Source organism: Dreissena polymorpha, chromosome 3, assembly GCF_020536995.1.
Source record: "Dreissena polymorpha isolate Duluth1 chromosome 3, UMN_Dpol_1.0, whole genome shotgun sequence".
Taxonomy (NCBI): Eukaryota; Metazoa; Mollusca; class Bivalvia; order Myida; family Dreissenidae; genus Dreissena; species Dreissena polymorpha.
The window spans coordinates 89,298,908-89,315,172 of record NC_068357.1 but is presented as its reverse complement, the minus strand read 5'-3'; the positions used below and the strand labels follow the sequence as shown (position 1 = coordinate 89,315,172).

Below are 16,265 nucleotides of genomic sequence, written 5' to 3'. Positions count from 1 at the left end.
CAGACGAGGTTACCCTGAAAAACTGTTCAGTGATAACGGTATCAATCTAGTCAGCGGAGGTAAAGAACTGAGGAAATCTATAGAAGAGTGGAACCATTCAAAGATTGGTAGATATTTGTTGCAGAACAACGTGGAACGGAAGTTCAACCCACCATATGGAAGCAACATGGGAGGAGCATGGGAGCGCATGACCAGGTCCACTTGCACCATACTGAAATCCATTGCCAATGAACAGCTCTTAACAGACGAGAAATTATTAACATTGATTGTCAGACCGAAAGGATTGTACATGACAGACCTATCACATCCGTTAGCAACGATACAAGATCCATCTCAGAATTGACACCAAGCATGCTACTATTAATGAAGAGTATTCTCAGTATACCAAGAGGAGTTTTCCAAGCAGACGACATATATAGCAGAAGATGGTGGAGACAAATACAATACCTCAGCGACGTATTCTGGAAACGATGGGTGAAAGAATACTTGCCAACTCTTCAAATTCGCCATAAGTGGCACAGGAAAACCAGAAACTTACAAGCCGGTGACATAGTACTGGTCGCAGATGACAACATCCCCAGGGGGCAGTTGCCACTAGGCAGAGTGACCGAAGTATGTAAGGGCAGGGATGAGCTTGTACGAAATTGTAAAGTTCAAACTAGAAGCACAAATCTTTTAAGACCTAAACCAAAATTATGTTTATTAGAGGGCACTGATTAAGATGTTTATATATACAATATTTTTCTTAGATTTGACTTTAAGTTATTTTGAATTTGTACATTTATGTAAAATTTCTATTTTTCTTTAGATCATTTTATTTTACAAGACCTTTTGATAAGTGTTTTTTGTATGGATTTTATCATTTTGACTACTGTTTTATGAGATGAAATTAAGAGATTTCATGGAGGGCACTGTAAGAATTAAATATATTTTTAATTCTAAGTTTTTAAATTGTTAAAATGTTAACTTTATATTTAGCGCGCTTTTATTTTTGGCGCTAAAACGTATGGCGTCACGTTAACGGCATCGCCTTTTTACGTCGACGTCACATAACAAACTTCAGCCAGTAGAAAAACAAAAGTTGACGGCAACGGCCTATTGATTAGACAAAAACATACGTATTCAGGATTTGAAGCTAAATACATTATAAGACACCAAAGTTCGGTAAGATGTTTGATAAATCTTTTATTATACACGCATATTTCATTTTGTTTTAAGTAATAATTAATTACATACGATAGTTTAGTTTTTATGTACTATAGGATACTAGATATACATGATTTGAAAGAGAAAACATTTTTAAACTTAGTATCTATGTTTATGTTTATTTATGTTTATGTATGAGCAATTGTAATTTGATAATGATTTGAACCTGGTATTTATTATTTCATATCTCTATTTGTAGAGAATCGCCATGTATCGGCATGGATGAATGTACAGCCATGTTTTGCCATGATAAATACAAGAGTTGAAACCGGCGCATCTCTCGAGTGGTGTACTATAATAAATTGACGATCCCAAATCCCGAACAGGTATAACAGTCATTATCTCTTGATTCGTCCCCACGATGTCGTCATAGTGACCATGACGTTCATTCGCTAAGTATATTTTCTGAACCTACGAATGTTTGATACAATACCAATGAGCTGTGTGTGATTGATGAAGTGCCTTAAAAATCTGATGGTGCGTTCGATGTGCAGGTTTCCTGAATTCCACCTTTCCTTGATTAACTTTGTCAAGTTAAGAGACTAATCATCTTTAATCGCGGCTCGGTTCAAATACAAAAACACTTGTATAGCGCAAAAACTATAAATATTCTTTTGCGCTTCACAAAACGTCCTATATACACATATTGAGACATCATATAGTGAGTTTGCAGGTTACAGGAATGCATCAAAGTGTTGTGAAATCGCTCAAATAGGTAGGTTTTGAGTTTGCTTTTAAATGCTGTTTCCGATGCAGCCAATTCCAAATGTCCGGGAAGCACATTCCACCAATTCGGTCCTACCACTGCTAGTGACCTGTCGGCGATCTTTGTTCTATGCCTTGGCACACGGAACTGAATGCCTACTGATGAGCGCAAGCGGTAGTTTCCTTGTGCATGTTTGATCATCGATCGGAGGTAAAAAGGCGCAGTACCCTTCACGACCCGGAAAACAATGACAAGCACTTTGAACATTATTCTTGCCTGCACGGCATGACTGACATACTTGGGAATAATACTGAATGTTGTTGTTTTATTATATTGATTGTACATCAATGTCTTACAACGTAGATTACTCAATATTGGTACCTAAGTACATTAACAATACGTTTGCCGTAATACGGATTGTGAGAATTCGTACACATTTACCACGCTCGTCACGGGATTTGAGCCCACGATATTTAGACCCGGAGTCCGAGGTGCAGCCCCTCGACCATTTCCTTGAATAATAAATTAGAATTGTCAACTTTCAGTTTCGGGAAACACGGAAATATTTGGGAGCGTTTAATATATAACTAGAGAACTGAAACTTCCGTCAATGAAGAATAGAACCATATAATAAAGTTATATAGGTGATATTGAATTAGCCATCGAGATCCCCCTCTTTCGCTCGTCAGTCATCGATCTAGAAATGAAAAGACATAACTCAAACGTATGATATCCTGGAGTTACGTCCTTGTCCATCAAGGCCGTCGAAATGCTGTAAGAGTTTAATTAAAGTTAAGACCAAACCAAGTATTAAGGGGGGGGGAAGAAAGCTCTATTTCTACAATCTTACTACAGCTCAAAGTACAAAAATGCGCGAGTACATATAATATCAAAGTATAAAGCGCGCGCTGACCGTACATAATATACAACTATTAAGAACATAAATCAAATAGTAGTATGCGTCAACAAATACCATGCGAAAACATCCAATTGGTAGCGCTGAGTGATACATGTGCATTCAAGTAATGATCTATGACAAAGCGAAGTTACGCACATTGAATGATACTAAAAAAACAATTATATCAAGCTCGTTACGTTCCACATAACATAATAAGGTAAAAGCACTGTATTAACATATATTGTTTGCATATTGACCTTCCCCATAAACATACATTGGTTGACATAATTCCCCATAGTAGAATTGCTCGAGCCAATCATAAGCAAACTATGGAGGGTGGGAGGGAAAGACGTGTAAGCACTTTGAGCTGCGCGCACTGACTGTCTGAACGGGCTGCATGCTGGACAGAGCGCGGCTGTTGACCCGCAGTCTCAAATGTGGTGCTGGCAGGACTTAGCCGGCTTTTTATCATAAAGCGTAAGTGGCACGACAAACATATTGGCAACAGCGCGTTTGGTCTCTCGTCTACATACAATTAAGAATCTAAATTGAACATATACATAACAACATGGCACCTTTGCTCAAACCTGCACAACACACAGTATTGATGAAATGTGGGTCACAAGGCTATATTGTTTCCACTATGTTTGCCACTTCTTTGTCCGATATATTACAAACAAGCTCACACCTTTTTCTTGATTGATCCATGATCAAGTTTGATCACGGTACTAAAAATATAGAAAATCAGATCACATATTAGAATTATCGTTTACACTTTTATTCGATTTGATTGAATTGGGATTTTTCGCCGTTTTGAAATTACGATATATCACGGCGACCAGTGCACCTATCAGTGCTCCTTGTATGACATAGTTATGTACACAACGTTTCAAAGGCACTGACTACTTTATTGCGTTAACACAATTGTTCAGTTGTGAGCGATAAATAAATTCGTCGTATTGACGGCATACCTCGAAAAGAATATTGATTGAGGCAGGTCATATTTTATGATAAGTTGGATGTGGTAAAAACGTATTTCACTGGTTTAAATCTAAAAATGTTGGACAATTTAAAAGTGTCACACAAGGAGTAAAAAGATGGGTCACCATTGAAAATCCTAACTGAACAATTGTGTGTACTTACGTCTGTTGACATTAAACAAAGTGAGTATATATGCTGCATAACATTTACGCTAAGAAGACACGTGGGACAATCTTTATGTTATCGCCATCAGGAAGGCTATACATATAAACTCTTTTTCATAACTATAGCCTTTTTACCCGAAAGAGAAGCTAAAATATAATATTACTCTACGGGCGTATACAAACTAAACAGGAAACTAAGCAATTGCCCCTTTTCTCAAAAGGTTTTCTCATAACCTTGGTCTATTATGCTAAAAATGTGCAAGCAAGACATACACAAATCACGAAAACTTAGCAAAAGTTGGACATCGGATGGTGAAGCGGAACTATTTCAAGTCTTTTGGTCCCTGCAGACACATGTTTGCGTCTTGCAGCATACATATGTGACAAAAGGAGATATTGCTCATGATGATCATTACTCACAGTGCTTTCAGGGGCTGTCTGCATTTAGTATAACTGATCTAAAGTCGTCTGTTGCAAATTGTAACAGGTACTTATGTGTTATTTATTTGTTCTAGAACGCGTACAGCCCCGCAACTTTTTGATCTAAGGTGAACACTGTAGTATACTTTGTCGTAAATTGTTACTTCTTCTTGAAAAGGTCATGTTTCGCTGAAAAAAAGTTTAAAATACCTTTATCAAACAATCCTGTTGTGTTGTAGATGACTCAAGAACGTATTGTTCTGCTAAAAATGACAATTTTCTCACATTTAGTTCAAGCCTTTATATTTAAAATTGATCATAAATCAAGCCGTCACTTGCAAACGCTTTTGATTGGAAAATTCCAAGTTTGTCATTTGGTATATAGGATTAGGAGCAATAGCCCACACTTATGGCTCAAGTTGTATGCAGTAAACAATTGTAAGTCAGGGTATGTTATAATACAGGTTTAAATCGTAGATATGATTATTGCTTAATGCATTATCTATAGAACAAAAACCATATCATGTTTTGAACGAAGATGACCATGTTGTCCAGAAATGGATGCATCCGATCCGTAACAAGAGACACAAGGGTACAGTTTTTTTCTTTCTACTGGTTGAAGAGCAACGGTGGTTTGAATCGATGTATTAAAATATCGAATCGATTCTAGAAATGCAAGACCTTTTTAACTTTTAACCAAACGACACGTTTTGTTTGTCCCAAATTGAAAGCAGTTGCATACAAAAATTAAAATTGAAATAGAGCACGAAGAAATCGCTTTGATATAATAGAAATGATTTTGGGGAAAGGAGACATTGCTAATTTTGCACAATATTTCCCTTTCCCCAAATCATTTTAAGATGCGTCTGAAACAAACTCGTAAAATCTCGTTATTATTTGGTTATGGGTTAAGCGAAATATGCGCAGTACACCCATTGAGTTTTCAAAAGGGGAGGACCAGCATTTAACAAAACTTTCTCAGGGGTTATAACTCCCTCAACATCTGAAAAGGCTTCCCCCCCAGTGCTCATTAGGAAATGCCATGGTAGTGTGCAATGGTGCCTGGATTATCGTGGAGTAAATGAATGACGTCACCAAGATAAATACATGTCATTAACATTGTCAGAAGAACGATTATATTCACTTTTGGGAAATGCGTGTTTTTCTAATATTTATGCTAAATCGGTCTAATAGCAGATACCTATAGCAAAAGAGGATCAACGAAAGAATGCATTTATATACAAATATCGTATATTTCACTATAAAATCAAAATTATGCATTCTGGTAGTTATGCGATAGAAGAAGTTTTGAAAATACAATTACAAGATATCGAAATTAAAGGGACTGTCAACCACGACGACGTAGAAAAGAAAAGTTGTAAAATACCGTATTTTGTGACAATTATTTATTTATATTAATTAAAATATCACGACTGGTATATTACATTACTTGAAAAAAGTTGTTAAGTTTTCATATTTTCAGTATGTTCGGTGATAAATTTTACTGGGAATGTCTACCAGGTAACTACCAGTTAACTATAAATAACGCCAGTAGATTGATCATCATCGTCACGTGGTAAACCCAGGAATGCCAATTGTGCATGCGTTGTGAATTGTATATATCTAATATAGAAAATGATCAATCTACTAGAGTTATTTATAGTGTGTATATCGTTATGTCACCTATTTTCGCGATGTACTTTCGATTTCACACCGCGAAATTTAATTACCAAATATACTGAAAATATGAACTTTGTTCAAGTCATAAAATATACCAGTTGTGATATTTTTATCAATGAAACTAATAATTGTAAAAAATACGTATTTTAGAACTTTTCTTTTATCGTCATTCGTGGTTGACAGTCCCTTTAAAAGGAAGCGTCATTTTTAACAAATATTCAAAACGTATTCGTCATTCTCGTCAGGAGTTGCCTGAATTCAAAGTATCAAATAATTTTCTATGAAGTAATGGATTTTAAAGGAAATTATTCTATTTCATAATAGAATCACACTACATAGGGGCCCTCGACCTGACCATTGTTTCATATTAAGTAGTAATTATCCGACATCCGCCTATATTAGTACATGTGCGTTACTTGGGGAATTTATCTGTAAGCCGTTGTAGTATGAGTGGTTGTGTCTGGGATAAGAATTGATTTGTGCGAGTTTACATCAAGATTGGAAATACGTGGTTACGGTATGTTTTGTAAGACCGAAGGCAAAACGGGATATAAAAACTGAATTCGACACTTAACTTATCATACATGACATCATGTCAACACGCATGAACGTTCTTACTTTGAGTTAAATGTGACATTTTAAAGAACGGTCCATCGCCTAATATCAACAGGATGTCTAGCCTCGATGAGGTGAATTACGAATATGCCAAACTGCATCTTGGAAATGTTATCGTCTTAGTGATTCTATTTTTGCCAGGCATTTTCGGAAACATTCAAATCCTGCATTTTTACTTCTTTAAAAAACCAAAGAACTCAACTCGAGTGTTTACCCTCTTTCTCGCAGCTGTGGATTTGAGTACATGCTTGATTGTCTTTCCAGCAATTATGATCAACTTTTCCATTCCAATGAAAGTTACCAAAAACTTTGACCCTTTATGTCGACTTGGGATTTATATTACCAACGTGATGTTTTCGGGTGAAGCGTTTTCCCTCCTGGCCATTGCAGTGGACCGGTACCAGCACCTGTGCAAGCCGTTTGGATACCAAATAACCGTAAAAGCTGCCAAAATAGTGTGTGTTATAATAGCATTGTTAGCTGCTTGTTCTGCTATCCCTGTGCTTATCATATTTGCTAGCACAGAAGTTTCAGAAATACACCCAGACGCCTACCAATGTTTAGAGACAAAGGAATACCGGGGCTCGCTTTTTGTAAAAAGTTATTACGGAATTTTGCTGACTGTTGGTATTACCGCATGCTCGTCATTGATAGTACTTTACGTCCTCATCGTTGTACGACTTCGGCAACATCAGGCCAACATTATCAACAGAAAGCAGAGCTGCCCCATAGCTATGGGACCATGCCAGGACACGGAACCAGGTGGTGAGACCGAACAATTACGAGGACAAGAAATCGAAATGGCGGCCAAAGGAATGACCAACAAAGAATCAGAAGGCATGAGTGACCAATCAGAGAGCATACAGTTCCAAACAACGGCCACAAGTAATGAAGAGGACGAGGTTAGTTCCGAAAATGAAACTGAAATCTTGAAGGCCTTCGACAATAATTACAAGGGCACTTCACACGTTCCGTTAAAAGAGAAGGAAATTAAAAAATTCAATAAGATCAAACGGCCGATATACATGTTTACCGTTGTAACGGCTCTCTACGTATGCAGTTTTGTGCTCTACCCACTCATGCGTTGGGCCGCACAATCCGATGCCGAAGGAATGAAATATCCAGTAGAAATAGCACGCTGCTTCTTATATCTTAATAATGTGTCTAATTCTTTCGTCTATATGATCTTTGACCCTGTGTACCGACAGCAATTGAAGACGTTCTATAGCAAGATAGTGTGCCGACGAAGATAAACACTTTTTTCAAAAGCAGAGGTCTTCCAGAAAAGCGGGAAAAACATTCGTAGTACTACGTTGTTGATTGGCTTCAAACTTTAGACAAACAAAGGCGTGTATGCGAAATAACGTATAGTGTAACTCATCCACACGTGTAGCAAATTTGTAATAGTCACAGTGTAACGCACTATTAATAATAGTCTCGCTTGAGTAACACCTTCTTTTTTTGCCTCAGGCACTATGCGCGCGTACTGTTTTTGTTCTCTGTCAGTATAGTTGAGTGTAAAAATACTCTTGTACGACCTTTCATACCATCGATAATATAAAAAAGACAAAATCTATTTTTTGAATATGTTTAAATGATTTAAATTAAACTTATTATTGCACGTGGTATTATTTTTTCAGAGTTTTTAAAATAGCCTGTTTAAATAGACTTACGTAAAGTGTAATGCAGCATAATACACATATTTTTGTATCCAAGTAACAAACGTGGTAGCATTTTACAACTCGAAGTACAATTTACTTTGCGATAAACCTTTTCAACAACCACAAAAATCCTATGCATAGCGAATGTATAGTTATGCATTCACATATAAACACAATAAAAAGCATTGGTCAATATATTCTAAACTATGGCCGTTGAAACGATCTCTTGTGTTTCGTTTATCGAAAGAAATTTTTTCTCAGAGGCTTTGATGCTTATGTTTATTATATGTGTATATATATATGTATATATTTGTGTATATATATTGTTGGTTCGGGTACTACTTAAATGTACCTGGGGGTACTCTAAAGTATACTTAAATGTACACCTCGTACGGAAAATTTACTGAAATGTACCCGGGAATTCTTATGCTAAAGAAGTCATTGTCTTTCTTGGGTAAGCGGCTAGCAGAAGCATGTAAATGACGTTAGTATATATATTCAGTACATATATAAAAAGGTGTGTGGTATTGTGTGGAGATAGGAAACGCTTCACATCATTTATTTGCACATAAAATAATAGTTACACAATCAGTAATACTAAAACACTGTCATCAACTTACAAGAATATTTTCGTATATGAAATTCCAAAGTGATGTTATCTTTTGCAAAACTGTGGAATCAATGAAGTATCATTTTATAACCTTTTACAAAATTATCTAGAAATGGCTCTGCAGAGGCCGACGCGTATCCCCATGCCGCATGTTTGACCCAGGGGCGCCCCAGGGTTGGTAATGGGGCTATGCATAATTGAGATTGAACATATTGTCATAAAGAGAAGTTCAGTATCAAGTTGAAGGGAATCAGTGTAGAAATGAAGAAATTATACTAAAAAGGCAATTTTGGGTGTGTGTGGTCTATGTGGGCGGGGCGCCCCAGGGTTGGTATTGGGGCCATGCATAGTTGAGATTGACCGTATTGTCATAAGTGAGGCTCAGTATCAATTTGAAGTGAATCGGTGTAGAAATGAAGAAATTATAGTAAAAGGCAATTTTGGGTGGGTGTGGTCTATGTGGGCGGGGCGCCCCAGTGTTGGTATTGGGGCCATGCATAGTTGAGATTGACTGTATTGTCATAAGAGCTGCTCAATATCAATTTGAAGTAAATCGGTGTAGAAATGAAGAAGTTAATGTAAAATAACATAAAAATGAGTAAAATCTCTGACCCGGCTCAACCCAAACCCCCATAACTTTTGACCCAGGGGTCAGATCAAAATCCCAAATAGTACAGGGTCGCACATATGCCCATAGCTACCTTGTGTGTAAGTTTCTAGTTTCTAGTCCAGGTGTGTAAGTTTCAAGGTTCTAGTGCTTAAAGTGTAGGAGGAGATAGTGGCCAGGACGGACGGACGGAAAACGGAGATTACCACAATATCCCCACTTTTTCTCCGAAAAGCGTGGGGATAACCATACTGATTTTGTACTAACGCATAAAACATTTTTCATGGAACAACATGTAACAACAAATTTATTAATTAGCGAGGCTGTTTTCGGAGAAAACCCGATGTATTGTCAAAGCCTGCTCGTCGTCCGCCGTTCGACGTCCGCTGTCCGACGTCCGCCGGCGTCGTGATAAAACCTTTACATTGGCTCTAAAATCAAAGATCTTCCACCTACAACTTTGAAATTTCATATGTAGATGCACCTTAATGAGTTCTACACGCCACACCTATTTTGGGGCACTAGGTCAAAGGTCAAGGTCACTGAGACCTCTAAAAAAAAGAAAAAATTCTAACAAGCTTTCGCAGCAGAGCGTGGCACCCGTTATGCGGTGCTCTTGTTACACAATATAAAGGAAATCATATTAATGGCATTATGCACTAACTAAACAAGTTATTTGCTACTGTTTAGAATTACACTATCTTACTAAAAATGATCACAACAGGTACTTAGTTCTTTTATATACTTGTGGTAAGTTTTGTATTACTAGTTTGACATTTACTGGCAGACACTTGTCGATATTCAGACTAAATTTGCAAGGGAACCTTCATATTTCTTCAGCATCATTGCCTTCAAATTGTTAATATAACAACCCTTTGACAATGTTTGCACATCTGATCTTATAATGCCATTGCTGATTTTTGTTTATAGATATACAGATATTGACTTTTCAAAGTTCTATAAAAGTTCACACATGTTCCATCCAAGTACACTAACAGAACCAATAAATAATAAGATCACCACAGCAAATAACTGTGTGTATAGCTTGGAAACATATCGATAGTTTAGGAATCCCTGCCTTGTTTATTTCTGGAAACCAAAACTGTCAGTTTTGCTTAATAGAATGGCTGGAGTTGTGTGATGCGGCAGCCCAGCTCTTGCCTTGGCAAACAGCTTCTAAAACCGGAAAACCAACTTAAATCTTTAAAATTGGATTAATAATGCAGACAATTTCTAAATGTCCTGTTGTTGGGTTTTTTTAGTTCGAATCTGGAAGATTTGTTACGAAAAATTTCGGTACGAAAATCCAACGGTATTAGATTTTGTGGTTTTAGGCCTAAACTTTATATAGTGATATGTAAACTTTCGGGATATCGGCCAAGTGCGAGCAGACGAGGTGTAAATACGTTGAAAATAAGCTAAAAGACTAAAAAGTTAAATCGGAATATCGTTAAATTTTGTGAATAATTGTATTTCTGATGGATAACATCCACAACTTACCAGAATATTGCTCATGATCCCATGTAAAACTGCTGTCTGAAAGCGAATGGAAAATGCGTCACGAATTCTGACAAGTTAACAGTAAGGTGTCGTTATTGAAATACCGCGAGAATACTGCGAGAATACAGATGCCAACTTTAATGTGTAAAACAAATACTTTTTTTGACAAGCGTTTGTGATTTGTCAGGATAATAATAACAATAAGATATCGAAAAGATCAAAGCAAATAAATTCGAAAGAAATCGAAGAATCGGGCAAAACATTTTAGACGGGTTATATTTACCGAAATTGTGTGTTGGTAATGACTGTCACTATATGTAGTGAACAAGTCTATGAGACAGAAAATGAATAAGATGAGTATATAGGGGAGATAATTGTGTAATCTTAATTCTGAAACGGTCTAATGTAGCGGAGAAAATCATATAATGCGAAGTATTAAGTGCGATGCGCTACACAATTATGATGTCAGTTATATACTTTTTCCTGAGGTATGTTTTTACATGTGATTTAGCATATGTCAACGTGTTTTTGATTTGCTCTAGGTCATAAATAGCATCGCGAAAATATATGTCGCGTGGCAATTTTTTTTTAGATGCATCCCTAGGTGTAATTTTATGTCTAAATTGCCATATGTATGAACGGTCAACGCCCGCTTTGCGGGCTTTTGACCGTATAAATGCTCTGTAAACTATGTTTAACATTTATAACTGATTGGTTTGATCTAGTTTTTATCATGCTTATGTACATAATAGTTAAGGCAACGAAAAAATGTATAATTAATAAATATATGTATATACAATCATTGAAAATCATTGAAACACTTGAGAAATAATTGCATGAAACAAACACAAATGATATCACCGCCATTGAAAATGAAATTACTTAAAAAAAAACAAATATTAGAAGGAATCTATCATACACACCTCAATGGCATAATACTTCGAGCGCGGGCACAGCATGTTGAACACAATGAAAAAAATACAAAATACTTTGCAATATTGAAAAACGTAGAAGCGAACAAAAAACGGTACACAAACTAGTAGTAAATGGCAAAGACATAACAAACAGAAATCAAATACTAGAAGAACGTATATTTTTCGAAAACCTCTACAAACGAAAGAATGTCGAAAATAACACCATTTAAAAATACAGATCATGCTTTAAATGAAGAGGAAAAACTATTATGTAACGGATTACTGTCTGAATATGAATGTGGTTTAGCTCTTAAAGAAATGCAAAACAACAAAAGCCCAGGATCTGATGGCATCACTATCGAGTTTTATACAATATTTTGCAACGATATTAAAACACATTTAACTAATTCACTAAATTATCCATTTAACAACGGAAGTTTAACCGCGTTGCAAAAACAAAGTATAATATCACTCATTCCGAAACCCGGAACTAACTTAGAATCCTTGTCAAACTGGCGCCCAATAGGAACTAAAAGTATAGCAAAAAAAATTATAAAAAAAATTACCATCAATCATTTCAAGATCTCAATCTGGTTTCATTACAGGACGTTACATTGGGGGAAAACGTTCGTCTTATACAAGAATGCATAAACTATTTCAACAATTCAAATAATTCTGGTCTAAGATTCTTTGCAGACTTTGAAAAGGCATTTGATTCACTTGATCATTTATTTACGTTCTCTTGCTTAGAAAATATGAATTTTGGTGTCTCATTCAATGGGTCAAACTGTTCTATACCGATATTAACAGTATAATCATTAACAATGGCTTCTTTTAAACAGTTTTAACATTGCACGAGGGGTTCGACAAGGATGTCCACTTTCATCATCGCTATTTATTATATGCATCGAGTATCTATCACATCACATCCAATCAAATAAACATATAAATTGCATATCGTTAGAACCTGACGACGAGATCAAACAGTCCCTATTTGCTGACGATGCAACTTATATCTTAAATGACAATAGTGACTCATTCCATCACCTAATAGAGTCGCTAACCCTTTTCGGAATGACATCAGGTCTTAAACTGAACAAAAGTAAATGTACTGTGCTACGAGTAGGTAATTTAAAACAAAGTAATGTCCATAAAAAAAAGAAATGAAATTCAATTGGACATCAGATGAAGCCACCACGTTAGGAATTACATTTACAAATAATAAAAATGAAACAGTTCTAAAAACATACTGCCTAAATTACAGAAATTTAAAAACTGCTTAAAATCATGGTTACACCGTAAACTTACACTAATCGGAAAAAAACACTGCGTTAAAAACGTTTGCACTGCCTAAGTTAATGTATGTACTAACAGTTCTCCCAAATCCACCAAATGATATTATTAACGATATAAAATCAGCAATATTTAATTTCATATGGGACGGAAAACCTGATAAAATTAAACGAATTCAATCTGTCGAAAATGGAGGTATTCAATTAACGGACATTGATTCATTCATGAATGCAATCAAATGCAGCTTGGTTAAAAGATACCTAGATAATACCAATACGAGTAAATGGAAATTATTCTACCAGAAAATTCTAAAAAATATGGTGATTCCTTACTTTTTGAATGTAACATCAGCAATACTATTTTACATGAAATTGCAAACAAAAACATATTTCTATCTAGTGTTCTATCGGCATTGAGTAATGTTACGCATAATCTAGAAACCCAAACCAACAGTAAAACTATTTTATGGAACAATAAAAACATAACTTCAAACAATAAAACGTTTTTCTATAAACATTGGTTTGAACGAAACATTAAATATTTCGACCAATTGTATGATTACAGAATGAAGGACTATTCTTTTGATAATATATGGTACATATACGGAATACCTTCAAGCAATTTCCTTATGTATTACACATTAATAAAAAACATACCCATGCATATTAAATCTATAACCAATACAAATAACACACCATGTACTCAAACATCATTCGTAGAAAACATACTTGCAAAACAAAACAAAACGAACAAAATATTTTACACACTACAAATTAAAAACCCTGTAGAAAACTCCAAAATTCAAAATAAATGGCAAATCCTTCTTCGAGAACATGAATTAAATTGGAAACAAATATTTACCATGCCATATAAAACAACTATAGATACCACACTAAAATTGTTTCAATATAAATATGTCTATAGAATCATAGCTACAAATAAATATATGTTTAAGTGCATATGCTGCGAACATATTGAAACAATAGAACACCTTTTCTGGAAGTGTAAACATATTCAAACTCTATGGAACCAATTGACAACATTTCTAGAGAAACAACAAATAAAAGTAAAACTGCCTCTCTTAACATATCAGTTTTGGTGTAAATACTTTTAAAATACCACAAATTAATAACACTGTGAACTACATTATTATATTCATGAAATATTTCATATTCAGCATGAAACAAAAACAACAAACACCCACTTTGAACTTTTTTATAAATTATTTAAAACTAAAGATCCAAATTGAAAAAGAAATAGCCCTCAACAACGATACTCTTCATATTTTTGAAAAAAAAATGGAAACACATTAAACTTTCATAATCTAGTCCAGTTGTTTATCTACTCCACTTTATGCGACTCAACTATAGTTTTAATTATATATATATATATATATATATATATATATATATATATATATATATATATATATATATATATATATATATATATATATAACATTTATCACAAACAAACAAAACAAAAAACCCACAAACCAACAACTTTTAAATGTAAAGAAAAATACAAGGTCAAAAATATATTAAAACTAGCATATCTTGTATAATATGTTTTTGACATTATTATTGCTGCATTATATAACTTTGTTCTTGCTTATGCACATGTTATTTGACAAAAAATAATAATTTTGTAATAGTCGACTTTAAATCAGATTTAAGGTAGCCCACCCCTAATGATTTCCCGCGATTTATTTTACGATCATTGCCGATCTTCAATGATCGGTTATTTCCGAGAGATGCATTTTATTTTTTTTTAAACTTCGAATTTTGATATATGTTTACGTAATTCGTTTAGAATACATTATTTGCACAATAAATATTGACCTTGATCCAAATATCATCTGAAAAAAACGATTTCGCGATTTCTTCAAAGATCGAAGAGCTTTTGTACCTGTTTACTGATGGATATCTAATTTAAGCTTGCACTAATGCGAAGTTGTCGTGGCCGAGTGGTTAAGGCGATGGACTAGAAATCTTTTGGGATCTTCCAGCGCAGGTTCGAATCCTGCCGACATCGCATACGTTTTGCGACGCGTTTTATTTCTTTTCTAACGTAATTTGATTTAATATAGCATATAAGCTATGTTTATTGTTAAATATGTTGAAATGTTTATGCACATCCTTCAATTTTTAAAATTAAAACAATGTTATGGCTAAATTGTGTGATTTACTGTTGAAAATACGAATGATGCATGTTGCATTTTTATTTTTATTTCAAAAAGTAAACGGTAAATCTGTCTATTTCTTGGTATTTTTAAAAACTAAATTAAAAATATAACTTAAATGATACTATTTTAAATTTTATGACACTTTGTTTTTAACCGACCCAATTTTTACTTGGCTGAAATCACTTACATTTCATGGCGCTCTTCCATAGATAAAAATTTGTAAAACATAAATGTCTGTAAAAGAATACTTATTTCATCTTGTTTAAACTTTAAACACCTTTACTGCATCTGTACACACCAACTGCATGCCCGTATTTGGAAATTTTAATAAATTATGGAACTTTTATATACCCCAGGGTAAATAAACTGGACAAAAGCCGAGCGTGGGGGTGGTTTTGAAAAAAATCGGTATATTTTAAAAAAAGCATGGAAAGCCTACCTACAAATTTGCATGTAGTTCCGTGAAATGATGCTGATTAAGAAAATAATTAATTAGATTATATTTGGATATGTGCTCATTAGGGGTGCGCTACCTTAAGCAGGGAAAGGACTAAATTCATATATCTAGTCCCTCCCATAATAGTACAAGTTCCAGAACAGATCGTTGTGTTCCTTCGAAAATGATGTAAAGTCAGATTATCACACGTTGAGGTTACGTCCTCTTCGAATAAAGCAAGTCGATTTGTCCATTCCGTCAACGAGGTTATACACCTTTTAGCCTCCTCATCTCAATTGATTATGCTTACAAATGCTAAAATACCAACAATTGTTGGGATTTTAGCATTTTTGAACGTGATAAATGACACTGTTTTGTTGAGTTGAGTA

The 16,265-nt window shown here is 34.8% G+C and overlaps 1 non-coding gene across 1 annotated transcript; it reads left to right on the top strand.

The window, feature by feature from the left end:
• Positions 1–15,207: 15,207 nt before the first annotated feature.
• On the top strand, positions 15,208–15,289 carry Trnas-aga (transfer RNA serine (anticodon AGA)). The gene has a single exon. It is a non-coding gene; the product is annotated as a tRNA-Ser (tRNA).
• Positions 15,290–16,265: the final 976 nt, after the last annotated feature.